Genomic DNA, 25,052 nt, shown 5'->3' on the forward strand with positions numbered 1-25,052 from the left:
GAGGGAGATAAATAAATGAAGGGAAACATGAGCCATGGAGCAGAAATGACCTGCCCGAACCCCAGCAGGAACAAAGGCGCTAAGATGTCAGAAGCTGGAGAGCCTGGCTGGGCAGATCTTCTACTGGGGGCTGCGCAGCAAGGCGGGGGCCCTGGCCGGCAGCAAGACGGCCCATGTGTCTGAGCACACTGCCGCCAGGAATGAGCAGAGTGAGTTGGGATGGGAGCCCTGTTAGTAGGACCATGTGCATCCCCAGATCCCAGGGGGTCGGGCTGCCATGATTCAGTGCTGGGGAAAAGAGATGCAGCATCTGAGTCCTAGTGGGAATGGGGGGGGTGTCCCTGTGAGGCAGGCGCCATTGAAGTTTGTGGTGGCTTCTGTGGGGAGACCACGGATTGAGTCTGGTCTGCCCAGCTCCCCCCTGGAAAGGTTCCCTGCGGGGCAGGGTCAAGGTGAGGGGGAAGCTCACTCAGTGGATGAGGCATTAGGAGCTCTCAGTTCCCAGTCACTGCTGGCAGCAGTTTGACATCAAGGGACTCGTCTTCCTGCCACTCCTGAGCCATCGGCCATGTTGCGCCAGCCACGCGAGCCTCTTGCCATGCTGAGGAACTGATGGTGGCGCAGTGGAGGCGTGGGGTGGGATGTGGGTTCTGGAGCTGGCAGCTCTTATGTCAGGAGGGTTGAACCCGCCAATCCGAGTGTGACTTCTCTGCTCGCTGAGTGTCTGCGCCAGGCGTCCAAACCGGTTTGTGCAGAGTATGCAGCTCCATCGGCTCTGGCTGTTCTGCCGATGGTAGCTAATCCCACACACACACAACCCCTCTGAAGGGAGAGATTATCTTTGTTTTGTGATGGGGGGAAACTGACGTGCACAGAGGGGAAGTGACTTGCCTAAAGACTTGGGGGCGGAGCTGGCTATGGAACCCAGGAGTCCTGGCTCCCAGTCTTCCATACTGGTTTAATAGTTAGAGCAGGGCCTGGGCATCAGGACTCCTGGGTTCTGTCCCCAGGTCTGGGAAGGGATTGGGGTCTGTGGATTCTTCTCTTCCTCATTACTCTCTCTCTGTCTTTCTTCCCCTCTCTATTCCCACTCTCCCTCCATTCCAAAGGCCAGTCCCTGGTGTGTGGCACCCCCCATTCCCCCCACTGCTCCTGGGAAGCTGCAGGCCAAACGCCTGATCCTTGATTGCTGCAGATCTTTGGTGTGGGTGGGAGGCTGGGCGCTCGGATCCCTTTGCCCTGAGTGGCACAAGGACCCACTGGCTCCCCTCCGTGGGATAGTCATGGCTACTTCTCTGTGCTGCTGGGACAGATTTGTGCCCTCTCATGTGTCACTTACACTTCCTCTCTGACATCCTGTCTCTCTTTCTCATCCACTTTCATTTCCTCCTTCTCTTTCACGCTCCCTCTTTCTTTCCCTCATTCCCTCCTTTTATTCCTCCCTTCCCCCAGCCGTGACTCATCAAAGATGAAAACTCCTCCCACTCCCTGTTTGCAGCCTGTCAAGTGTTACCTGGGTGTTGATCAGCTCGTACTCTTGAATTAACTGCACAGCCGCTTGGGTTGAGGTCACATCCTGACTCTGTGGCCCGGGCTGTAGTTTTGGGTGGGTGGGATTCACGTGGGGGATCTGGAAGTCCCCACGTGACATTAAGCGGCTCTGCTCCCTCTACTGGGATCTCTGGGCTAGCTTGGTGGGGGAAGGGAGGGGGGATGTGGGGTATGAGCTATCTCTGACCCGCCCACCAATCCCAGGCCAATCCCAGGCCCATGCTGGATGTTCAAACAAGGTTGTAACACTCGTGCCTTGGCAGCGCAGCCAGGATTAAAATAGCAGAGTGTAAAGCACCTGGTGCCAGTGGCTTCTCCGGCACTTTTAATCCTCTGCTGTCTCGGCCTTCCGAGTGCTGCCTCCAGATCCAGTGGGCATGGTGCTGGGGGGAAGTTTGATTTCTTGATAGCCTAGTGAGTGAGGACTATACACCACGGTTTGGTAGCACCAGGAGTCGGGACTCCTGGGTTCTCTCCCTGGCTCTGGGAGGAGAATGGGGTCTAGTGGTTAGAGCAGGAGGGCTGGGAGCCAGAACTCCTGGGTTTATTCTCTTGATCTAAGGTACTTCTGAGAGCCCATCACGGTAGCATCTGAGCACCTCAGTCAATGCATTTATCCTTACAGCTTGCCTGTGAGGCAGGGCTATCATCCCCAGTGTACAAATGGGGAACCTGAGGCACAAAGCAACATCTCCAGGGTCTCATGGCAAGTCAGTGGCAGAGCCAGGATTAGAACTAGGTCTCCTGATTCCCAGGCCAGGGTCTGATCCACTGGTTGGCACTGATTCTGCCCACTTCTCTGACCCAGCAGAACAAGGCACTGATATCGGGCAGGGCATCGGGGGTTTCCTCTGCTTCGCGTTGAGGGCAGCGCTGCAGAAGCTCCTGGGTGGAGCATCATCAGTTAGTTTCCAGACCCAGCATAGGTTTGCTGTCAGGAGGGAGTAGGAAGGGCCCTATGGAGGTGTAGCCTTCTTTTCTAGCTGCTGCCTGTTAAAGGGGACAGACCCTCTGTGTGTTAGTTACACCACAGGTTTCAGTGTAGCAGCCTTGTTACTCTGTATTCGCAAAAAGAAAAGGAGTACTTGTGGCACCTTAGAGACTAACAAATTTATTTGAGCATAAACTTTTGTGAGCTACAGCTCACTTCATCGGATGCATTTGGTGGAAAATACAGTGGGGAGAGTTATATACACACACAGAGAACATGAAACAATGGGTTTTATCATACACACTGTAAGGAGAGTGATCACTTAAGATGAGCCATCACCAGCGGGGCGGGGGGAAGGAGGAAAACCTTTCATGGTGACAAGCAAGGTGGGCCATTTCCAGCAGTTAACAAGAATGTCTGAGGAACAGTGGGGAGTGGGGTGGGGGGGAGAAATAACATGGGGAAATAGTTTCACTTTGTGTAATGACTCATCCACTCCCAGTCTCTATTCAAGCCTAAGTTAATTGTATCCAGTTTGCAAATTAATTCCAATTCAGCAGTCTCTTGCTGGAGTCTGTTTCTGAAGTTTTTTTGTTGAAGGATAGCCACTCTCAGGTCTGTAATCGAGTGACCGGAGAGATTGAAGTGTTCTCCAACTGGTTTTTGAATGTTATAATTCTTGACGTCTGATTTGTGTCCATTTATTCTTTTACGTAGAGACTGTCCAGTTTGACCAATGTACATGGCAGAGGGGCATTGCTAGCACATGATGGCATATATCACATTGGTAGATGTGCAGGTGAACGAGCCTCTGATAGTGTGGCTGATGTGATTAGGCCCTATGATGATGTCCCCTGAATAGATATGTGGACAGAGTTGGCAACGGGCTTTGTTGCAAGGATAGGTTCCTGGGTTAGTGGTTCTGTTGTGTGGTGTGTGGTTGCTGGTGAGTATTTGCTTCAGGTTGGGGGGCTGTCTGTAAGCAAGAACTGGCCTGTCTCCCAAGATCTGTGAAAGCGATGGGTCGTCCTTCAGGATAGGCTGTAGATCCTTGATGATGCGTTGGAGAGGTTTTAGTTGGGGGCTGAAGGTGATGGCTAGTGGTGTTCTGTTATTTTCTTTGTTGGGCCTGTCCGGTAGTAGGTGACTTCTGGGTACTCTTCTGGCTCTGTCAATCTGTTTCTTCACTTCAGCAGGTGGGTATTGTAGTTGTAAGAATGCATGATAGAGATCTTGTAGGTTTTTGTCTCTGTCTGAGGGGTTGGAGCAAATGTGGTTGTATCGCAGAGCTTGGCTGTAGACAATGGATCGTGTGGTGTGATCTGGGTGAAAGCTGGAGGCATGTAGGTAGGAATAGTGGTCAGTAGGTTTCCGATATAGGGTGGTGTTTATGTGACCATCACTTATTATCACCGTAGTGTCCAGGAAGTGGATCTCTTGTGTGAACTGATCCAGGCTGAGGTTGATGGTGGGATGGAAATTGTTGAAATCCTGGTGGAATTCCTCAAGGGCTTCTTTTCCATGGGTCCAGATGATGAAGATGTCATCAATGTAGCGCAAGTAGAGTAGGGGCATTAGGGGACGAGAGCTGAGGAAGAGTTGTTCTAAGTCAGCCATAAAAATGTTGGCATATTGTGGGGCCATGCGGGTACTCATCGCAGTGCCGCTGATTTGAAGGTATACATTGTCCCCAAATGTGAAATAGTTGTGGGTGAGGACAAAGTCACAAAGTTCAGCGACCAGGTTAGCCGTGACATTATCGGGTATACTGTTCCTGACGGCTTGTAGCCCATCTTTGTGTGGAATGTTGGTGTAGAGGCTTCTACATCCATAGTGGCTAGCATGGTGTTTTTAGGAAGATCACCGATAGATTGTAGTTTCCTCAGGAAGTCAGTGGTGTCTCGAAAATAGCTGGGAGTGCTGGTAACGTAGGACCTGAGGAGGGAGTCTACATAGCCAGACAATCCTGCTGTCAGGGTGCCAATGCCTGAAATGATGGGGCGTCCAGGATTTCCAGGTTTATGGATCTTGGGTAGCAGATAGAATACCCCAGGTCCGGGTTCCAGGGGTGTGTCTGTGAGGATTTGTTCTTGTGCTTTTTCAGGGAGTTTCTTGAGCAAATGCTGTAGTTTCTTTTGGTAACCCTCAGTGGGATCAGAGGGTAATGGCTTGTAGAAAGCGGTGTTGGAGAGCTGCCTAGTAGCCTCTTGTTCATATTCCGACCTATTCATGATGACGACAGCACCTCCTTTGTCGGCCTTTTTGATTATGATGTCAGAGTTGTTTCTGAGGCTGTGGATGGCATTGTGTTCTGCATGGCTGAGGTTATGGGGCAAGTGATGCTGCTTTTCCACAATTTCAGCCCGTGCACGTCGGCGGAAGCACTCTATGTAGAAGTCCAGTCTGCTGTTTCGACCTCCAGGAGGAGTCCACCCAGAATCCTTCTTTTTGTATTGTTGGTAGGAAGGTCTCTGTGGGTTAATATGTTGGTCAGAGGTGTGTTGGAAATATTCCTTGAGTCGGAGATGTCGAAAATAGGATTCTAGGTCACCACAGAACTGTATCATGTTTGTGGGGGTGGAGGGGCAAAAGGAGAGGCCCCTAGATAGGACAGATTCTTCTGCTGGGTTAAGAGTATAGTTGGATAGATTAACAATATTGCTGGGTGGGTTACAGGAACCACTGTTGTGGCCCCTTGTGGCATGTAGTAGTTTAGTGTCCTTTTTCTTTTGTAGAGAAGCAAAGTTACACCACAGCCGCCCATCCAGCTGCGATCTAGAGTAACTGTTGACTGGCTGGAGGTGAGGAGACTCCTCATAGATCACTGCCCAGTCGCAACCAAATCTCCCCCTGCAGGGTCCCACCCGCCTCTTTGTCTTAGACATCCAGGCTTTGGTATTCAGAGTAGCAGCCGTGTTAGTCTGTATTCGCAAAAAGAAAAGGAGTACTTGTGGCACCTTAGAGACTAACAAATGTATTAGGGCATAAGCTTTCGTGAGCTACAGCTCACTTCATTTAAATGCATCCGATGAAGTGAGCTGTAGCTCACGAAAGCTTATGCTCTAATACATTTGTTAGTCTCTAAGGTGCCACAAGTACTCCTTTTCTTTAGGCTTTGGTATTGTTACCCTTGGTTAATTTCACACTAGATCAGCAGTCCTGGCCCTCCCAGCTGAGAACCCCAACAGGTCTGCCATCCCTGCGCTGTCTGCCCTGGAGGGACCCTCCCGGTGGCTGGGAAAAAGGGCCCCTGGTGCCAGACCCTGCTCCCTCCTCATCTGAGGCTGCTATTGGACTGGCACTAGAAATTGGGGCAATTCCCTCTAGGACCCGGGCCAACAGCCCCTGCGTGAAACCAGTTTGCATCTCAAAGTGCCCTGGAGTTAGAATAAATTGCTCTGCTGACCTGGAGCCTGATTCCCACCTAGGATCCGCATAGCAAAGATGTACAGCCCCTTCACTCCCCCGATGAGCTGATCCTCCTGGTCTGCGCTCTGTTTCCCCGCTGCAGCCAGGTGGCGCTGTGGTAGTGGTGGGGGAAGCTCACAGGACTCTAGCTGAGAGGAGGGGTTTTAACCATCTGAAACAGAGCTGACTCCTCTCTGACCTTGGGTAACTGAGACTCTGCTTCTTGGCGTTAACCCCTTTCTGCCTGCGATGGCCTCTTTCCTCGCCCGCAGGTGGCAAAGCACCTGGTCTGTTGCCTTGGTGGTGAATGTTCAAGCCAGCGGGAAACTGGATGCTCTGTGGGGGGCTGAGGAGGAAGTTGGGTTTCCCAACTGTCATGCCTGGGAGCTCTCCTAGGAACCGCAGCGTGCCGCAGGGGTTGGGGGCTGACCCTTATGCCCCAGCGTGCAGCTCAGGGTGCTGAGTTGCAGGGGGTCACTGCGCCTCGCAAGCAGTGCTGCACTAGGGGGCGCTGTGCTGCAGGGAGCAGCATTGGGGCTGCTCTCTCCCCTCCACCAGTGCTGAGCCCAATGCCCCGACTTGGTGCTAGGGGGCGCTGCGCTGCAGGGTGGTGCTCTCCCTGCTCAATATGGACTCCGGTGCTGGGGGCTGATGCGATGCCAATGGTGCCGTGACCCAGTCTGGATGCTGTGTGAATATAAATGATGGCTGCTTTGCTGCTTGTCACGGGAGGAGGCGCTAGCCAGGATCAATGGAGCCGGTCTTGGGGCCAGGGGAGAGGGGGAAAGCCCTCCTATCTGGCTTCACTCACTTCCGCAGGGCCTGTGTAACTGACTGCTAAGCATGCATGAGGGGTTCCCCGTCTGTGTCTGATGTGCTGAGGATCTGAATCTTACTGGCCTACCCAGGGAACCGGGATGCTTTAGCTCAAGCTGGAGCAGCCCCTGGTTTTATCTCTCGAAGTCCCTGATTCTGTCCCCCGTGCGCCAGGCAGCGCATCAGCCAATAGCAGAGGTTTTGCACTTGAGCTGGTGGCTGGGCTTTGGGGGAACAGAGGTGCCACAGAATTAGGGTGTAGATGACATTGGGTCCTCCCAACAGCTGTCTAGGGACATTGAGAGCGTTCTCTCAAGCCGTAGCCTGAGAGCCAGGACTCCTGGGTTCCATTCCCAACTCTGCGAGGGGAGTGCTGGCCGAGATTCTAAGGCTAGAGAAATTCACCCACCTGCTTCTGTATTGGTTGTAGTGGTTAGAGGCTGGAAGGCAGGGCTCCTGCGTTCTTGTCCCTGGCTCTGGGCGGCGAGTGTTGTCTAATGGTTAGAGTAGGGCTGAAGGAATCAGGACTCCTGGGTTCTGTTCCAGCTCAGGGAGAGCAGAGTCTAGTGGTCAGATCAGGAGCAATATAGGGGTAGCTGTACTGAGGGGTAGTACAGGATTGTTCCAGTATTAAGCATCTACAGGGAGGGAGCCTCCAGCCTTTCCCTTGCGGGCGATGGCCCTTCTGGTTAACCGATGGTGGAGGATGAATTTCCCCTTACGCTATTCCAGTCCCCCCTTCCCCTGCCAGAGCCGTTGCTGCTGCTTCCCTTGTCTCAGAGCAGCACAAAGCAGCTTCCCCTCCTTAGCCAGCCTGATGCTGTCTCCCAGCGTGGTCTGCAGCTGAGGTACAGCTGGGCCAGGGATTAATCAAAGAGGGCAGGGCTCTGTCCTGCTTTTAGCTTTGGCCCCTCCCCTCACACTCATGGATCCGCTCCAGAGCTGTGTTTATTGAGTGTGGCATTAAATCTGGCCACTGGGAAATCAATTGGGGCCGCTGCTCCATCAGCTTCGAGCCCAGGGGCAAAAGTTCTGTCCTTCATCTGTTCCGATAGTGGGCAGTGGGGGTGGGGCAGCGTGCTGGCATCGGGATTGGAAACTCCAGGAGCTCCGTCCAGGATCCGGCTGTAGCCTGGCGCTCTCTGGATGAGGGGATCCGGGTGGCGTTTGCCAAGGAGGGAAGAGATCCTGGCAATATCCCAGAGTTGAAAAAGTCGGGCTTCTTGTCAGAAATACAGGAGTGGGGGAGTGGGTGGGATGCCCAGTGCTGGGATTGCCAGCCCTCAAATTGACTAGTCCAGGTGGCCACAGTGGCCAACTCATCCTTCATGATGTTCGCCAGCCTCAAGCCAAGGAACTTGTAAGCACTTTTGTGAATGAACTCCGCCCCCCAGCACAATCCTCATCCCCAGTTTACAGAGCTGGAAAATGACTTGGCTGAACTCACACAGTCAGTCAGGCCTCCTGAGCGCTCCTGGCTTATCCAAAGTGATGTCAAGATGCCCCGTTATCTCACTGGGCATTGGAGCAGGTCCCACAATAACCCTGACCAAATGCCAGCGTGGTTAAGGGTATACCACCTCCTCTGAAGTCCACCTCCCAGTGTGTTGGATCCTTCACTCTTCTGCACCGCAATGTGCCTGTTAAGCAGCTGCTGTCCCCACCCCAGAAGCAGCTGCATTTTGGTGCTGGGTGAGCAGTCCCCATGCAGCATTGCTGTGCGCTGTTGACCAGCTGCCATGACCCACCCCAGAGGTGGCTGCCATGAATGTGCTTAGGGATGAGCCAGCGTATGAAGGAGAGAGGGCAGGAAGGGATTTCAAGTCATGTCTTTGACGTTATCTCTTGGCATGAGGGTACAGTTACATGCCTGGGGATGGCCAGGCAGCAGGAGGCATTTGGCTTTCTTGGCATCCGCTGGAGCTTTTCACCACCCTGGCCCATGCTCCCTTGGGGGAGGAGGGGCAAGTGTAACCTAGTGTGTGTTGTGTGTCCCTGACCCATAGACTCTGCGAATTTGTTCCTGCCCCAGCTGCAGAGCCTGGCTGTGATGAAAAGTTGTAAAGACTCTGGCCTTTAGCTCCTCAGGTCCCTGGTTCAGTTCTTGGTGTTGACCGAAACAGTGGTTGTCACCACCCCTTGCACTCTCTCTGGACCTGGCTAGCTTTGATCTTGTGCTGGTCAATTGCAAGTTTCTCAGAGCTAAGCCAGCTCCTGGGAGCCTATGGGTGGATCTTTGCTCCCGAGTTAGCCAGGCTGATCAGCTCCCCGGTAGCCTAGTCTGGGTCTGAGCAGCCACCCTGCAAAGCCCTGCCTGAGTAACTGTGTCCTCACTGACTCTGCACTTGTTCCGGGGGAGAATCCCAGGGCTCTTTGTGCTGAGACGCTCAGATTCTTTCCCTGGCCATCGCGGGAGAAGTTGTCTGCCCTGCAGGGGAATTGTGGGAAGGCCCTGGGGGACTGTCGGCACACGAGGGTTTAGCCTCTGCAGAGTGGGTGGGTTCCAGCCCAAGTAAAAGCAGAGCTTAACCCCTACCGTGCCCCCAGCTAGGCCGGCTAGCCCCTGGGCTCCATCTCCCACCTCCACTTGGCCGGCTAGCCCCTCCCAACTGGGGTCAGAGGCATTTGTGTGTGTGGATAGTAGCGGGGTTATATCAGGTATGCCTTCCGTGCTGCTCCAGGCCAGAATTTAGGGGAGATCCCTAGTGGTGATACCATGTATTGCCAGCTTGGCAGTGGCAAGCCAGAGAGAATCCTAGGGTGTCAAGTAGCCTGGATAAAGGATCTCTGTTTAGCATCTCTGCTTTGTGCGGTGCCCTATAGAGGGGCATGATTTAGTGAATTAGAGCAGGAAAGGGGCGGGGGGCTTGGAGACAGGACTCTTGGGTTCTATTCCCAGCACGAGGCAGGGAGGGGTGGTGTATTGCTTAGCGAAGGTGTGGAGAACCAGGACTCCTGGGTTCTGTTCCCCTTTTGCCACTGTTCTGCCATGTGACCTTCAGCAAGATTCCTTCCCTTCGCTCTGCCTCAGTTTTCCCACCTGTTAACTGGGGTTGATTGTATGCCATGGGAATTCTAATGTGCTTTGAGATCCTCAGGGTGGGAGGATAGAGAAGGGCTTTCATAAGTCATAGGGGGATAACAAGTTACAGTGAGGCGGCCGAAGTGGGCGGGGAGAGGAGTTGGGGATCCTCTCTTCCTTCTCTAGTAGTGGATCAGGGCAGTGTCCAGATGCCCCAAGGGGGTATGGGTAATGGGGTGTTGGGTAAGAACCCAGTTAGAGCAGCATGGGTGGGGGGAAGCTGCAGTTGTTGTGTATAAATAGATCCCTAGAGCATCCCTGTGTGAATGTTGTCTCGCTTTATTTGCACTGCCACCATGTGATCAGCTCTGTCCCAGTCCTCCCCACCCCCTCCCTGGGTGCGCGTCCTCGCGTTGAGAGCTCAGAACCCATGGAAGGGCTGGCGGCAGGCTCTGCTTTCCGGAACCAGCTGCCCCACGTACCGGGGTGGTGAGGGGACGCTCTGGGGAGTTGCTCTCGCCTCGTTGCTGCCTCCATCCCCAGGCAGGTGGGATTGGCAGATCCACTGGCAGATCCACTTCTAGCGGCAAACAAGAACCCAGGAGTCTGGGGCAAGGCTGACCTTGGGGGCGGACGCTGCTGTATCCAGGGGCAATAGGCGCTAACAGGCACAGCCCCCTGCGCCAAGGGAGCTTGTAGGCAGCTGTCACCGGAGGATCCGGGCAGCGCGATGGGACCCTCCGTCCAGCCTGGCATAAACGCGGCCCCTCCAATGCAGCAGAGGGAGAGGTCGTGCCACAGACATGCCCTGGAGCTGCACTGGCCCCTGTGCTGGCTCAGGTCTCTCCTCAGCTCTCCGGAGAAGTCAGGGTAGAAGTAGAGGAAGTAGAGTTGTTAGCCGTTATCTTTCTGCCAAAGTCGTACGCTCATTTAGATCCCTCTTGGTGCAGACCATGGAGGCCTTGAAGATGGGGACTGAGAACTTGAACTTGGTTTGAAAGGCAGAGGCTCGAAGGTGAAGCATGAGGTTGGAAACTGCTACCCACAAGCTGGTGTGCTGTAGATTTCTGTAATCACAAATATTGGGCCTAAAACTTGTCATGTCTCTTTAAGAGCAGTCTGGCCTCTAATTAGGAGACTCAGCTCTCTTCCAGATAACTCTGATCTCTCCTAATTACAGGTCCCTAGAGCCCTGGTGCTGGGCTCTGCTGGGCTTTGAATCAGGCGCTGATTTCCATTCCGCAGAGAATGGCTTTGTTAACCGGATCTGTGGTCCTAAGTGGTCCGATCTTCTCATGCATTTTCCTTTCTGTGTACCAGGGTTGATCCCTGTCCCAGGTATTCGAATAATACCTTGTGCTGCTGCATCAGATACAAGAGAACTGGATGCATTGTGATAAGCAAGAGTGCAGTCTAGCGGTCAGAGTAAGGAATGGGAGTTGGGATTCCTGGCTTTGGGATGGACAGTGGGATCTAGTGGTTAGAGCAGGGGGCTGAGAATCAGAACTCCTGGGTTCTATTCCTGAGAGTCCTTGGTGCTCTTCTCAATTCTTCCACTTCCTGGGCAACAGTGGGCAAGGTCACATCTACCTGCCTCAGTTTCCCTGCCCATAAAAACGGGAATAGTACTTAACTCCTTGAAGGACTAAGGAAGTTAAGGTTTTGCTAAGTTCTTTGAAAGGTGTTACAAAAGATTAGCGGTATGAAAACTTCTCCATTAGCCGATATCCACTGGTGTTTTTCCTTGCACAGGTCAGTGTGTTAGTCTATTGTGTAATTAGACACAGTTAATTAGTTTCATATGCCAGATTCGTGCCATCTGACAAAACTGACATGAATAGAAATGTGTTCATGGGTCTTTAAAGGGGCTCTCTCAGCTGAAAGGCCACTGAGTTGGAAAGGAACGGCTACAAAATCTCGGGGTTATTAAAACGAGAGGATTCTAAAAATCCAGGTTGCCATTTACTATTTACGAATTACCGTCAATGGCATGCAGGCTCCTAAAGCCTATAAGCCCTTTGGAAAATGTTACCCTGTTCCCGCTATTGCTTTTGCTTATATACTAGTGAACTGGGCATCCGTATAAAACCCTGAAATAGGCAAGTCTGTCTGCTTAGCAAAGGAGATCTCAGTGGTATCAATTTCACTCCTGCTGAAAGTCAGTTTCACTCTAGGGCTCTCTCAGCTGCAAGAGGGGTGAGGGACCCTTCGTCTGTTTCAAGTGGGACTTAGTTTAAAAATAATTGGAATATTTCAGGATTTGTTTTTAGACAGCATTGTGGGGTGGGGGTTAACCAAAACTTACATTTTTGGAGGCCAAATTTGAATTGGCTGCTCGTTAAATGGTTTTTTAATTACCGTAGTCCCCAGAGATGTTGATTGCAACCAAGGACTCCTTGTGCCTGGGTTCTGTACTTTCACCAGTAGGAGAGCTGTGTGTGCAGTGGAGGTGTTGGTTTTGGTAGGGTCTGTTTTTATGTGCCTCTGCTGTGCTGTGTTTAGCACATAGCACTAGGAGGAAGAGGTGGGGAAGTTTGAGATGATCCTTAGATCCTGTGGCAGTCAGTTCCACCCTCTTGGTTGGGCTCCCAAAGAAGCTCTGTCTCTCTCACAGATGAACTTCACCTGGGTGATAGAAAGTGCCATGGGACTGGAGGAGTGGGGCTGTCAGCCACAATCCCCATCCCAGAGTTTTCAGCTCTAGGGGTTCCTGGCCCAGACCTAGGGCCTTGAAGAGAAAAAACGAGATTAAGATGAGACAGGCCCAAAAAGGGAACAAATTATTGGTGTTGGGGCACGTGAATTAGAGGCTGGTGGTGCAGAGAAGATTCCTCCATCACTGTCTAGAGCTGCCCCCAGTTTATGTAACTGATTAGCAGAGACTCACAAGTCTTCTTAGACCTCCAGCAGAAGGCAGATTGGCTGATCTCCCCTCCCAAGGCATTGATCTGTTGTGGATGATGCCAGGGAAGAACTGTGGGTAGAGCGGTGTCGCAGGTCAGGGCAACTGCATCTGTATTTGCCCCTCGTGGTCCAGCCAGGGAAGCCACTTAGGCTTCTGGCTCCCAGTTATCACCTCTCTTGGGCAGAGACCTGCGTCTCTCTCCTTCCTGCCTGAGGGATTTCCAGGCTACACAGCTCCCTGCCTACACTGTGAGTTCCCCAGCAAGCCAGACTACCTCAGCCGGCCTGCTTTTTCCTATGGTAAAGCATTGCAGGGAAAACCTCTTAAAAACCAGCAAAGAACCAATATGCCTGCTAATAAGCTTTCCAAAGATCACCCTGCTTCCAGCTATGTAACTCACAGGCAGTGGATTTCTTCTGGGGAACGGCTTCCAGCAGCTGAGGTTTTGCATAACCAGAGGCGTTACATTTGCATACCCCTCCCCGTAGAGGTTTCCTGGGAAACATACTTAACTTTAATAGTTTAAGATGGTCCCTCAAAGCCCATAACCCTTCCCTGAGTTTCCATTGGAGACGTCACATACAATCCCACAATAATACATAACAGCCTGCCTTTGTAATACAATGAACTCCTAAGCTACTTAAACTTAGTTCCGTAAGGTACGGCCAGGATAATGCAGGAAATTGTCTTTTCTGTCCCGTGTCCATGCAAGGATCCCTCTTCCCCGACCCCTTGGGGCTAGGATCGATGGCAGGAAACAGTAGCTGGTGAGCCAAGCCTGTTTCTATAAATAATCTGGAGAGAGTAGGAGACAAAGTGAAAGTAGGTCAGACAGACTGAGTGTCTGGGGGAAGCAGATGTGAATTCAATCCTGCTGTGTGGGGCTCCACGGGAGATGGACTGTGGGAACTAGAGGATGAAGGGGGTGTGGGCGGGAGTAGTTAGCCAGCAAATAGCTGATCCCCGGAACCCTTTCAGGGCTGCCCTGCCCTGTCCTGTGGGATCAGGGGAATCCCCATAATCTTGATCTCCTTCCCTCCAGCAGTGAATCAGTCACATCTGTAGGACGTTGTCCTGTTTCGCTGGTGCATTTGAGGCCCTCGCCTGGCCTATTTCTCAGCCCTTTCTTTAGGGCAGGGATGACAGAACTAGAGCGCAGTGATGCCGGGTTTCCACAGAAGTGTTGCTATTGAGCGATTAAAGTGGGGGGCTCCTGGGGTTCTGTCCCAAGCTCTGGGAAGGGAGTGGGTTGTGGTGGTGAGAGTGGGGCGGCAGGGACTTGATTCCTGGGTTGTGCATCTGTGACCCCAAGAACTGCAGCATCCCGATATGGATCTAGGCTTTTAGCTTGTCCCATCCCTGGCGTCTGAGCACCAATGATCCCCGGTGGAGGCAATTAACTTTATATACCTCCGGTGTGGGGGATACTTGCCTGTGATGGTGGGGGCAGGGGTGAGCTCTGGGCTCAAAGCCACCCCTTGCTGCGGCTCTGTGCTTGGCCTCACTGCTGCAGCCATTCAAATCCTGTGGGCATCTCTTGCACTGTTAAGAGCTGAGGGACTTGTCCCTGTCGGGAGCAGCAGGAGGCAGCGAAGATAAAAGGGGCTCTCGGTACCAAATATCCCTCCAGATGCTGCAGATTGCTCCAATCTCCATCCCGCTCGCTCCCTCCCATGGTTCTGGGATCTGGCAGCAAGGACAGGGAGCCCGGCTAGTGAAGGAAAGATCACTTGGCTGGATGCCAGAGAGTGGGGCACTTGGCTGGTCCCAGGCTGCTGCAGTGGAGGCTGTGGCAGGTTGTTTTAACCCCTTTGTGGGCAAATTTCAGAGTAGCAGCCGTGTTAGTCTGTATTCGCAAAAAGAAAAGGAGTACCCGTGGCACCTTAGAGACTAACAAATTTATTAGAGCATAAGCTTTCGTGAGCTACAGCTCACTTCATCGGATGCATCCGATGAAGTGAGCTGTAGCTCACGAAAGCTTATGCTCTAATAAATTTGTTAGTCTCTAAGGTGCCACGGGTACTCCTTTTCTTTTTGTGGGCAAAGCCCAACTGGGGTTTCTGACTTTCAGCAGCTCTGTGTGTGTGTGTATAGCACCCCCTTGTGGGCTGTTGGTGTCATTGATCTGTGCTGCCTGTATGGTTGAGAGAAGGCTACACACAGGCCTCTGCCCTTTGAGCTAAGGGGGAATCCTTCCCCTTCACCCCCCTTTGCTGGCAGCAGTAGTAGACCCCGTATCCTCCCATTAGGGCAACGTGATCCACGCATCTTAACGTCATTTGACTGGAGGGTTGTACAAGTGTCTCCTTGTGAGGTGCAGGTTGTGGTCAAGGGGTGTGGAACAGGCCCCCTCCCAAGTGGCATGTTCAGTGGGGAGCGGGGGGTAGAGGCACAAGTGTGCCCATTTGGTAGGCACTGGGGGCTGCATTAGCCCTCCCTGATGGGGCTGTTTGGTGTGGCAAGGGGCAGGCACGGGGGTGGCGGTGTTGCGGGAGCGCACCAGCATGGACCTCTCTCTAGCCAATCCCCAGCTGAGCTGCCCTTTGTAGCCAATCAGGCACTGCCATCCCGCTGATACACTTAAAATCCCCAGCCCTGTTGTGACTGCGTGTTTCTTCGCTGAGCCGGGGTGGGGCTGAAAGGGGACCCTTTCTGTCCACCAGGCTGGGTGCCCCACTTCCTGCCTCCTCACGCTGTTCCCTCTCTCTTTCCCTTACAGTGAAGGAGTTCCTAGCCAAAGTCAAAGAAGACTTCCTCAAGAAATGGGAGAACCCCTCCCAGGTACTGTGCCCCCAACCCAGATAACCCCCCACCCCTGCCCAATCAAGGCCTTTGCAGCCCCAGGCTGATTACTCTGCAGTCACCCCCTGGATCTCTTTCCACCTTGCCACACAGCCTCCGTTGAGGGTCTGGGATTATTTTTGCTCTTGGGGGGTGGGGCTGAGTGGACCATGTTGCTCTTCTTCCCCCCTTTCTCCTCCAATCTGCCCTCTGGTAACTGAAGGGCCAAGAACTCTGTCAGTTCAACTCCTCTCTGCTGGGGGAGGGAGTCACTAACCATGTGGGACTCCTCCTGATCCAGCCTGTCTCCCTCTTTCCCATCCTCCTCCCGAGGCTCCAGGGTGGTTGTCCAGCCCAGCCCCAGATTGGCTCCTGGGGGGTTGTGTTAACAGGGACTCTGTTCAAAGGGCCTCCATTTGCTGCCTGCGCTTGAGCACAGTGCCCCAGTTCGTAGGTGCCAGAAAAGCTTTTAGGGTCAGCCCTGGGTCCGTCCCTACTGGAAATCCTGTCTCGGGTGGTTCTGGGTAATTCCTGAGGCAGAGCTGCTGGGCCCTCTGCAGCACTGTCACTTTGCTAGTCCTCCCGCACACCCTGTGTCATTAACGCCATGGCACATATGGGGAAACTGAGGCCCAGAGGGGAAAGGGACTTGGTCATGGGTATAGGAAGTTGGTGGCAGAACTAGGAAAAGATCTTTTGACTCCTAGTCTCCTGCCCTCTAACCACTACACTTCACTCCCTCTCCTCACAGACCGAGGGCTAGAACCCAGGAGTCCTGACTCTCAGGCCCACCCCCGCCTCTAACCCACCAGCCCCACTGAATGGAGCTGGGTGGGTCGCCTGCCTGGAACTGGAGTTTGGTTCTGCCCAAGGAGCAGGGAATCCCTTGTCTGTGTCTCATTCAAAATGTAGTGAAAAGAAAAGGAGTACTTGTGGCACCTTAGAGACTAACAAATTTGTTAGTCTCTAAGGTGCTGCACAAGTCCTCCTTTTCTTTTTGCGAATACAGACTAACATGGCTGCTACTCTGAAACCTGTCAAAATGTAGTGGTTTCCTTTGGCTCCCTCTGGTGGTGAAATGTGACATCTACTTCTTCATATTTCCATCCCACCATCAACTGCGGAGTCAAGGAACCAGCCCCATGGGGCAGCCACCCCACTCCCTCGCTTGCCTGCAGCCCCATTAGACTGGGGAAGGGGGATGTAGCTTCTGTTCAGCCTGGTTTTCAGGTCTCTGAGCCCCTGAGGCGCCCCGGACTCCGAATGGACTCGAGTGCCCTGCGCGGGATAGAACTAGGCCCCTTCGTAGTGTCCCGGGCTGGGCAGCCAAGGCCAGGGAACACTGTGGGAGCAATGTGGGGCAGCCCCCCCTTGGAATGGGCACAATGCACTGTGGGGTGCTCGGAAATAGCATTGGCCTTCTCAGCTGCCAGCCACTCCCCAGAGTTGTGCCATGTCAGTTGCCAATCCAGAGAAGGCCATCCCACCATCAACCTCAGCCTGGACCAGTCCACACAAGAAACCCACTTCCTGGGCACTACGGTGCTAATAAGCAATGGTCACATAAAAACCACCCTATACCGGAAACCTACTGACGGCTATCCTTACCTACATGCCTCCAGCTTTCATCCAGACCACACCACATGATCCATTGTCTACAGCCAAGCTCTACGATACAACCGCATTTGCTTCAACCCCTCAGACAGAGACAAACACCTACAAGATCTCAATCAAGTATTCTTACAACTACAGTACTCACCTGCTGAAGTGAAGAAACAGATTGACAGAGCCAGAAGAGTACCCAGAAGTTACCTACTACAGGACAGGCCCAACAAAGAAAATAACAGAACGCCACTAGCCATCACCTTCAACCCCCAACTAAAACCTCTCCAACGCATCATCAAGGATCTACAACGTATCCTGAAGGACGACCCATCACTCTCACAGATCTTGGGAGACAGGCCAGTCCTTGCTTACAGACACCCCCCCAACCTGAAACAAATACTCCACACACCACACAACAAAAACCACACACCACACACACCACACAACAAAAACACTAGCCCAGGAACCTATTCTTGCAATAAAGCCCGTTGCCAACTCTGTCCACATATCTATTCAGGGGACACCATCATAGGGCCTAATCACATCAGCCACACTATCAGAGGATCGTTCACCTGCACATCTACCAATGTGATACATGCCATCATGTGCCAGCAATGCCCCACTGCCATGTACATTGGCCAAACTGGACAGTCTCTACGTAAAAGAATAAATGGACACAAATCAGACGTCAAGAATTGTAACATTCAAAAATCAGTCGGAGAACACTTCAATCTCTTTGGTCACTCGATTATAGACCTAAAAGTGGCAATACTTCAACAAAAAAACTTCAAAAACAGACTCCAATGAGAGACTGCTGAATTGGAATTAATTTGCAAACTGGACACAATTAACTTAGACTTGTATAAAGACTGGGAGTGGATGTGTAAAGTAAAACTATTTCCCCATGTTCATTTCCCCCCTGTACTCTTCCTCACACGTTCTTGTCAACTGCTGGAAATGGCCCACCTTGATTATCACTACAAAAGATTCCCCCCGCCCCCCTCGCCCTGCTCTCCTGCTGGAAATAGCTCACCTTACCTGATCACTCTCATTACAGTGTGTATGGTGACAGCCATTGTTTCATGTTCTCTGTGTATATAAAATCTCCCCACTGTATTTTCCACTGCATGCATCCAATGAAGTGGGCTGTAGCCCATGAAAGCTTATGCTCAAATAAATTTGTTAGTCTCTAAGGTGCCACAAGTACTCCTTTTCTGTCTTCATATCAATGTTCTCAAAAACAACCCCAGTGCGGGGCTAGGGGGTGCTGTGCTGCAGGGAGTGGCGGGCTCAGTAGGGAGCGTTCTCCCATCACTGACCCTGGAGGGGCTGCCTTTCTAGTGAGCTATAAAAACTGAAGCTCTGACCCCCTCATGGTCATTAAAGACCCCTCCAGTCCTGCAGTGCAAATCCCAATGTCGCGAGCAGGTTCCTTCCTGATGCCCCAAGGACCAGTCTGGTCCCACATAAGGTTTGTTTTCCCCCTTCCAGAACACAGCCAGTTCGCATCAGTTTGATCAAATCAAGACCCTGGGCACGGGCTCATTTGGGAGGGTGATGCTGGTGAAACACAAAGAGACCGGGAATCTCTATGCCATGAAGGTCCTGGATAAACAGAAGGTGAGATGCTGGGGGCTGCCACAGAGATCTGGCCTGGGGCCATGGAATCCCCAGTGCAGGGGACGGATGTGGGGTTGAACCCTGCATGGGGACGCTGGAGAGGGGAGTGCGTGGGAGGCATAGGGGGTGCTGCACCAGCAGAAGATCTGATGTTCTTTTCTCTCCCCGGTAGTGAAATTAAAACAGATTGACCCTCAACAATATGCTCCAGGCCATCAATGGATCCTCCAGGCCATCAACTTTCCATTCCTCGTCAAGCTTGAGTATTCTTTCAAGGTAGGTGTCCTTTGCTTGCCAGCCCGGCCTGGACTCTGTCTGCCCCCGACTCCCACAATCCCCTTGATTTGTTTCCTATTTAAAACCAAAGCTGTGCTGAAGGGGACGAAGGGCACAGTCTGCGTCTCTTGTATCCTGAGAACAAACCTTCCTGGCATGACAAGTTTGGAGCTAAGAAAAATCCGTTTGGATCATTCCCCTTTTGCACTTTCTTCTGTTCTGCTTTTGACTCCAGGTTTTGAACAGTGATACTTCCCCCACCCCAACCTGGTCAGTTTTGCTTTCTTTCCTAGTCAGTTTCAGTTTCCAGTCCCATGTGCTGACCCTAGGGCATGAGGTCTGGCTTGCAGGGGAAGTCCTAACTTAACTTCATGCACAATTGGCTTTGTGGAGACTTTGAAACCATCGCGTGAGATCATTTCCTCCTGATGGAGTTTCTGTGAAAGCTAAAATTCAGGCCCCAGCGATGGGGCTTGGACCCTCTTCCCTGAACCTGGATTTTGGGGCCTGTGAGCTACACCCTGTGTGTAGGAGGGAGAGCAAAGATAGTTGTGCCTTAGAGCTCCACAGCACCCCCTGGGGTTGGCCTAATTAAAGAGGGGCTGGCCCTGAAGGGAGACCTGCCTCCTGTCTGTCAGCCTGAGGCTAGTGGGTTCTAGCGATGAAGAGTCGTCAGCTCAGAGGAGGCTGCAGGATAAATCGCAGCCCCTGCGGGAGCCTGGAGGCTAGGGTGATGGGCGTGTTAGCAGCAGGCAGTGCTGAGAGAGTCATTTTCTTGGGGCCCCTCATCATTCTAGGGTTAAATAGCTTTGATCTCTGGCCCCTTGTCTGTGGAAACTGTTACAATGGAATTGTCACTCCTGCTCAGTTGTGTGTAGCTCTCAAGTGACACAGTAGCACTGGGGCCAGCAGCTGCTGTTACACAGGCTGCTCGCTGAGCCAATCGATTCTCCTATGACAGTGTAAAATAAATACCTGAATCTGTGGGTGTAAATGTGGGAGAACTTTGTTGAAATCAATGCGACTGCTCTGGATTTACCCCACTGAGCTAGCAGTCTGTCCTGGTACGTGCTGACTGGACCCCATCAAGGTACCACTAGGGTGTTGGGGCCTGTTTAGTTGAAAGAGGGTCAGGAAGGCCCATGTCATGCAGACCAGAACTGCCTGAGCAGGGAGACCAAGGATGGGCTACGCTGCCAAGGCTGAGCTCCCTTCATCCCCTTAGAGACAGCAGGGTTCAGGCATTGTTCCCCATACACTCTAGGGCACCCACCTTTACCCTGGTCCTGGGGCTCAAGGGCTCTTAATTTAGGCACCCACCCTCACCCTTCCGTGGGCTCAGGGCATCTCCTCACACTCTGGGGGTTTGCAGGGTCTTTTCCCAGTGAAAGAGCCTTACTCAGAAATATCCTTAACCTCTATTTATTAACAGTTACTGTCACGGACTCACAGGTCATGCCCACTCTTGGTCCTGTGCAGTCCCTGGGGGAAACCCCCTTCAGTGCAACAGCCCTTCTCGGGGGTCCAGTCTCTCTCGGGGGTTAAGCCCCTCCTTCTCCTGGAACCGCACCTCTCTGAGCCTTAGCACATCTGTCTCTCTGGGAGTCCACTGGCTCTGGACCCCGGGGCCTCCACTCCCAGAGGGAATAATGCAACCTTGTTCTCTAGACCGGAGCAACTCTGAGCCGGCATAAAAAAGGAGGGTTTATTGAGCGTCTGAACACAGCATAGGAAACTCTCAGGGCCCTCGGGCCTGCCCTCCCCCAGCACAGCACATCCAAGTCTCGCCTGCCTCCAGGTGGGCTCTGCCTGTTCTCTCTCTCCAGTCCCGAGGCCCCTTGCTTCCCAGCTGGGCATCGATATCACCACCCCCAAGCCCCACCTCTGTCCATTGTCTTCTCTCCTGATAAACAGGGTCTCCTGGGCCTCCTCTCCTCTCAGCCGTCCTCTGGCCCCCTCTGGCTGGAACTGCCTGGTCAGGTCACCCGGGTCCTCCCCTCACAGCCCCTTGTCTTCCCTCTGGCCAGAACGAGCTGTGACTCCTGAGCTGGGCCTCCTGGTCACCAGGTCACCAGTCGCTGGGGTATCCATTCTCCAGGCCATTGGCCGGGGTCCCAAGTTCCATCCCTGGTCCTCTGTAACAACAAACTCCCTCTCCCATCACCTCGTTCAACCAGTAACACCCAGGGAAACTGAGTCCCACCCCCTCTGCATGCAAACCATTGAAAAAAACAAGGAAAAACCAAGAGAACCCCCCACTTCATCACAGTTACCAGAATAGAATACATGTGCTACTCATACAATGCCCATCACTCCCAATAAGGCAGACGAACTTTCCCTGCTGGCCAGTCAGGATCAGGTCATCCTGGGACTCCAGCTTCTGCACGGTGTGCTTGGCAGGGTGTTGAGGTCTGGTAGCGCTGATCTTGGGCTGTGTCCTGGAGTTGGTTCCCAAGAACTTCCTTTTGGACCCCAGTTTATATAGTGAAACTTGAGTCCTGCTTAGCTCTACCATAACCTATCATTTTACTAAAGTATTACAAAACAATTCTCTGACCAATCCGAATTGTGGAACAATTGTGAAACAATTCTTTACCCAGGCGTACCTCGCCACCTTTGTTGATGTACACCTGGCAAAACTAGTTATGTAACAGAAACAATCAAAGAATCAGACCAATAAACAATAGAGAAGCGGGGACCAGAAAGGGAAAACAATCAAGAAGTAGAGATTTCACACCCACACTGCTGCTAAGTGATTCCTTTGCCTGGTGATGTTGGGCACTATTAGGACAGGAGCCTTCTTAACAGCCCGCTATTACATTGTTTTGACATAATTTAGCTGGAATGTGAGGATGTGACTTTCTGTTTCTTGGCTCCTGCTCTCCTAATGTGGCTGCAGAAAAAGGTCTCTGACCGTCCAGCATGGGATGCTGTGCCCATGCCCCTGCTGCACCCTCTCTCCAGGGCTAGCTGGAAACTGACACTGGGCTTGAGGGCAGGGGCAGTGGTCTCCGCGTGCGCGGGTGCTTAGTGCTCACGTTCTCATCACTGAGCTGGGTCAGGTCTCACTAGTGGAATGGCTTTGTTGGGCTCAGCGGAGTTACTTCGGAGGCTGCTCTTTGACTTTGCAGCCGTGAGAGAGGATGGAGCCAGCCTGGTCAATTTAACACTCTGCTTTTAACAAGTTTCACTTCCTGCATCTGCTCTTTTGGGGTGTCTGACCTGGCGGCAGGTTGGGTTTCCCCTTTCATTGTAGACGTTGCAGCTGGGAAATCCCTCTTGGTCCCGCCCGTCCCTGCCCCTAGACCAGAGGTGGGGGAGGGGTTGAATTTTCTAGGGCTCTAGTACTAAATACTTAAAGCAAATAAACCTTGTGCCCTCTCATTAGTGAGTCTGTTCCCCAGCCGCATCTGTGCAGCAACTCCCACTGCAGGTGTGTGCCTGGGACCTTCGGCACCACGGCGCAGCCCCTCTGGCCATTGAGCCAAAGGAGTAACAGCAGCAGCTGGTGGCAGTAGTAGGCTGTTATCTCCCAGACAGCAGGTGCACTGCATTGTGTGCTATGGTGAAGCCAGGCCAGTGCATCAGGCTCCCTTGAGGCATGTGGGGTTAGTGCCCTGAAAAGGATGGGGCTAATAAAGGAGCAAGGGTGGGGTGAGCAGCTTCATCCTTGTGTCCCAGAGTGGCTCCACCCCTTGCACTCAGTTTCTGCTGCATTTCCTTCTAGGATAACTCCAATCTGTTCATGGTGATGGAATATATCCTGGGCGGGGAGATGTTCTCCCACCTCCGGCGGAACGGGAGGTTCAGGTGAGTGTTGCCATGGGAGCCGATGTTGGGGACAGCGTCGCTAATGGTTAGAGCTGGGTGGCGGTTAGACTTCTGGGTTGTATCCCTGGCACTTAGAGCAGAGGGACTGGGAGTCAGGACTCCTGCATCCTATTCCTGCCTCTGCCATTCTCTCCTTGTGGGAAGGGGGGAGAATCACTCTGTGCCTCAGTTTCCACAGCTGTAAATTTGGGATTTAGTTCAGTAGAGAACTAGACCTTTTATCCACTAGCAGCATCTGCAGTGACACTGGCTTTGATCCTCATGCTGCAGGGCATGACCTGATCCCCAGCTGGGCTGGTCAGGAAGGGATTCCCCATGGGGAGGGCTGCTGAGGTCTTCTGCCAGCATTAGCCACACTCAGTGGCAGGGATGCCAGGACTAGATGGAGTCATGCTGGAAGGAGCTGGGGGTCCATGGGTGTCTGTGTTGAGGCTAGGGATGCTGGTCTGGGAGGGGCTTGCCCTGGGTTGCCAGGCTGGATGGAGTCAGGGGTCTAGCAATGGTGGGTGGGATGTGTGTGCTAGGGCTAGTGGTCTGGCTTGGGCAGATGGGGCCACCAGGCCTAAAAGAGTTGCGGCATCTTGCCTGGGGATCTATAAGGAAGGTGAAGGTGGGGGCGGAAAGGGGCCGAGGGTGCTGGGCTGGCTGAGAGGGGGTGGATCTGGCCCGGGATGCCCACGTTCTCCTCCCACCTCATTGCAGTGAACCTCATGCCTGGTTCTACGCTGCTCAGATCGTCCTGACCTTTGAGTACCTGCACTCGCTGGATCTCATCTACCGAGACCTGAAGCCAGAGAATCTCCTGATAGATCAGCAGGGCTACATCTCGTTGATGTCCCTCCCCCACTCCTTCCCATCCCCATCCCAGCGCTGGCTCCTCCCTGCAGTGATCTCCTCCTTGCCCAAGTCTCTCTCTGCTGCCATCCCCTTCCCAAAGCCAAGACACCCCCAGGAACGAAACACGGACAAAATACATCAGTCATCTGCTTCCCCCCATTCCCCTCCTGCTATCACAGCCCCCGGGCTGATCCAGCTTCTCCCCTCTCTGTGTTTTGGCTCCAGATGACGGATTTTAGTTTTGCCAAGCGGGTGAAAGGCCGAACCTGGACTCTGTGTGGGACCCTGGAATACCTGGCCCCCGAGATCATCCTCAGCAAGGTGAGCTGGGGAGGGCCTGTCTGCTGCCTGATGTCTAGCTGATCCCTGGCCACCAGGTGGTTCCTCCACTCCCCCAAATATTTGGTGAGTGACCCTAGCCTGCTTTTCCTGGGCAGGGTTATAACAAGGCTGTGGACTGGTGGGCTCTGAGCATCCTCAACTATGAGATGGCAGCTGGTTACCCTCCGTTCTTCGCAGACCAGCCCATTCAGATCGATGAGAAGATCGTCTCTGGCAAGGTATTTGGGCTGGGGGAGGAGACACTTGTGTGATTTTGCGGGGGGGGGAATTTCGGGAGCAAAAGGGGGGTGCCAAGTCTCAGCAACTGATCAGAGAGATGCTCACATGCTGCCCCCCACACATGCTAATACCCTCCCATGCTCCTCTAATCCCCAACACATGGGCATCCTCCTTGTCATGTACCCCATTCCCCCTGCACCCCAACACATAGACCCTCCCTTGCCACATACCCCTGTTCTCCAACACATGAACATCCTCCCCATTGTGTCCCCCACTCATGGACCCTCCCTCACCACGTACCCCTACTTCCCCAACACATGGACTCCATACCCCATCCCATCACCATTGGGTTCCCTGTAACTCTCATTGGGACTCCTGAAACTGGTGCCTTTGGTTTTCTTATACACTGTTGTGAATTGCAAAACCCTCCTCGACCCTGCTATGTTGCAAGATTAAACATTCCTTAAAGACATCTGTCATCTCCAGGCACTGGTAGACCACTCATCACCATAGTAACCAAGAGCCCATAATATTCCTCTGCCCACCCCAGCGCCTTCTCACCAAGGATCTCCAAGCATTCCTGTTGGACACGGTCAGCTTTAAACCTAGTGCGATTTTAAAAAAAACAAAGTTGTGTGGCCTAGTGTTCCCGGTTCTCCCACCAGCCTGCTGAGTGACCTTGGGCACGTCACTTCTCCCCATGCCTCAGTTTCCCCTTATGTAAAATGAGGATAGTGATGCGGCAGCCCTGCTTTGAGATCTGTGGAGGAAAAATGCTCAATAAGAGCTGGGGGACTGCTGCTAATTAAACATTTCAGCTCCTGTGTCAGTTCTCAGTAGCCTGAGGACTAACTTCTTGTCCACTCATTGTCCTGGAGTGTTTTTAAAGGGCTTGTTGTTTATTATTA

At 52.8% G+C, this 25,052-nt stretch overlaps 1 long non-coding RNA gene and 1 pseudogene across 1 annotated transcript in view; one reads left to right on the forward strand and one right to left on the reverse strand.

Moving 5' to 3' along the window:
• Positions 1–25,052, forward strand: part of LOC119845989 — a 27,188-nt pseudogene continuing 2,136 nt past the window's right edge.
• Positions 20,291–25,052, reverse strand: part of LOC122458371 — an 8,814-nt gene continuing 4,052 nt past the window's right edge. Inside the window, exons 2-3 of the long non-coding RNA XR_006278390.1 lie at positions 24,643–24,644; positions 20,291–21,050 (exon numbers count right to left, since the gene is read on the reverse strand). This is a non-coding gene — a long non-coding RNA (uncharacterized LOC122458371). The remainder of the gene's footprint in view (positions 21,051–24,642; positions 24,645–25,052) is intronic.

The sequence above is a fragment of the Dermochelys coriacea genome, chromosome 20, assembly GCF_009764565.3.
Source record: "Dermochelys coriacea isolate rDerCor1 chromosome 20, rDerCor1.pri.v4, whole genome shotgun sequence".
NCBI lineage: Eukaryota > Metazoa > Chordata > Testudines > Dermochelyidae > Dermochelys > Dermochelys coriacea.